The sequence below is a fragment of the Myxocyprinus asiaticus genome, chromosome 46 (genome assembly GCF_019703515.2).
Source record: "Myxocyprinus asiaticus isolate MX2 ecotype Aquarium Trade chromosome 46, UBuf_Myxa_2, whole genome shotgun sequence".
NCBI classification, from domain to species: domain Eukaryota; kingdom Metazoa; phylum Chordata; class Actinopteri; order Cypriniformes; family Catostomidae; genus Myxocyprinus; species Myxocyprinus asiaticus.
Genome location: NC_059389.1, coordinates 4,489,214 through 4,492,500, shown reverse-complemented (window position 1 = coordinate 4,492,500; position 3,287 = coordinate 4,489,214).

Below are 3,287 nucleotides of genomic sequence, written 5' to 3'. Positions count from 1 at the left end.
ATATACATACATATATACATATACATATATATATATATGCATATAAATATATATATATATATATATATATATATATATATATATATATATAAGAATTTCTTTCACCGTTTTTAATCACCCTTTCACCTTTTATTGTTCAGTTTAAACAATCCTGCGTGGTGACAAACGCATTATTTATTTTTTTTTTAAGTTACAGGTATTCCATGTCGTCTCTCAATTGAAATTAAGTCATAAAACAGCATAAATTATAATGCTTTTTTTATATATATATAATTTTAGATTAATTATAGCAGTTGACTCAACAGGACACTGCTGAAACTGCTTAAAACTTAATGTAAACTATTCATGTAAACAAAACAGTTTTTCTGTTTGTTGCTTTGAGGTATGCGGATATTTTTAGGTCCTCTGTTTCTGTTCTGAGGTTGTTGTGAAATGACAACAGCAAAACTGTATCCTTTGGCCCACATATGCACTGCAAACGACCCAACTAAACAGAATCTCGAGGAAAATGTTTTACTAGGTACTAATGTGGGGTCATTCACTGGGCATTTCCTTTGAATGCCAATGGAACCAGCACATGATGTGGCAGAAAATTATTTTTAATATTTTATTTTGATATTTGATATTATGTCTTCTACAGTATTAGGGGTAATCGGGTTACAAAGTAATTAGTTACTGTAATCTAATTACTTTTAGGCATAAAAATAGTATAATACATTACATTTAAAATTCTTGTAATCAGATTACAGTTACTGACGTTCAATGGAAGTACATTACTTGGGTTACGAAAATGTGAATTCATATGTTCATATGTACGTCTGTTTGCATTTCTGTGACAGCTGAAGGGTGTGTGACAATGAACAAGGAGAAAATAGACATTATTTTGAATTTGTTGAGCAGATAAAGAAAACAAAATTGTGGGGGTCTGGGTGGCTCAGCGAGCATTGACGCTGACTACCACCCCTGGAGTCGTAAGTTCGAATCCAGGGTGTGCTGAGTGACTCCAGCTAGGTCTCCTAAGCAACCAAATTGGCCCGGTTGCTAGGGAGATTGAGGTGAGTAACCGTGCCACCATGAGGACCTAATAAGCAGTGGGAATTGGGCATTCCAAATTGGGAGAAAAGGGGATAAATAAAAGAAAAAAAGAAGAAAAAAAAAAAATTTGTGACAAGTGTTTTAGAAAGTAACTTAAAATTAAAGTAATTAGTAATGTTATTACATTTTCAATAAAGGAATCAGTAAAATAATCTGACTGTAATTTTGGAGAAGTAGTTAGTAATTTGTATTGGATTACTATTTTTAGGAACTTACCCAACACTGGTCTTCTACCTCACCTTTCACCTATTTCCTCTGTCATCCACATGAATAAATAGAACCTGAAAACAATTAACTTTAATTTATCTGTTTTGTTTTTTATCTGACACACCCAGTTCATAACTTCCACATCTTTCAAAATAAAATTCTTCAGATGCTTAGATGGTACACACATCCTCCATTCCTGTCTTTTCACCTCATGAGAAGAAAATAAATCCTGGATTCTCCTCATGGAGAAATTGAGCCTTAGTCTCAGGGGACAAAACCAATCATACGCTTCAGCAGGTGGGAGAACTGAACATGATACGACAGGCCTAAAACAAACACAGCAACAACAGATGAACTCTCTTGTAAAATTTGGCTTCATTTAAATCTCTCATCCTAAGGCAGACTGCTAGATATAAAAGCCAATGTCATGTTTCAATAAGATTCTATTTTATTCTATTCTGTAATTGCCCTCAATAATGTTAGGAGGCATGTTAAAACAATATCAAGCATTTTTTTTTATTTAACCCTTTAATGCATACCTCAGGTCCGGGGACTCATTTCACCCCATTTTTTGGAGTTATGCCCATACCTCTTTAGTATTCCTTAACCTTTCTCTTTTGAATGGTGTAACAAAAAAACAAAAACAAAAAAATGGCAAAAATGCACAAAAAAATAAAAAAATAAATAAATAAATGATGATGATGACGGGAGAGTCGAACCACTCTGTAAAGTCTTCTCCAGCACATCCCAAAGACTTTCAATGGGGTTAAGGTCAGGACTCTGTGGTGGTCAATTCATGTGTGAAAATGATTCCTCATGCTCCCTGAACCACTCTCACAATTTGAGCATGATGAATTTTGGCATTGTCGTCTTGGAATACGCCCGTGCCGTCAGGGAAGAAAAATCCATTGATGGGATAACCTGGTCATTCAGTATATTCAGGTAGTCAGCTAACTTCATTTTATTCCTACATAACATTGCTGAGTCTAGACCTGAACAATTGAAGCAACCTCAGATAATAACCATTATTTAAATCCAAACAGCGACTTATTATTTTTTTCATTAATTTTTTGGCCAGGCAGTGTGTGTATATATATATATATATATATATATATATATATATATATATATATATATATATATATATATATATATATATATATATATACACACACATCTTTGTTTATTACAATACAAATGAGTACTATATTCATACATATGACTACTATATCACATTGATTTTCTGTGTTACAATGGTGAATTATCAGTATTCAATATGCATGCCATGTACATATACATATTATACATGCTATTTCTTACTCAAGATGATGTGTCAGTGATTGATTTGATTTACATTTAACATTACTATTTGAAGAAGAAACAATGTGGAAGTAAACTATAGCAAGTACAACACATGAACAGTATGATTTGGCTATTGTCATTTAGGCCTACTACTGACATTATGTAAGATGTGCATCTATTTAGACTCATAAAGGCCCTGAGAAAATACATTACATAGATTATGTGTAAATTATGTTTATCTTATATTTAGATTATATGTTATTTGTAGCTCAATATGTGTTTGACAGCCAGTTGCGTGTCATGAAATTTCAGTGTGGAATTAACGAATCCTGTTCTGTATGTTTCATCATCTCTTTGATATGAAAAATAAAACTTCAAAATATATCAGAATATTAAGTATTTAATAATGTTTGGCAAAACACCCATGCATTTAAGGGTTAATACACACAATAAATTCTACATAAATTATCCTATTATGTTCTAATATGTCAAACATCACTACTATTGCTCATCTATCTATCTATCTATCTATCTATCTAAAAAAGATATACTTTACCCTTACATTCATACATGTATATACATTTTTAATCTTAAATCTTTATGTGGAGAAAGAGATCTGATCGTCGTGGTCACTGTCTCTTTAAGAGATTTTGTCCCGCCTTTTGCTCAAAGTTCCGCGGCAC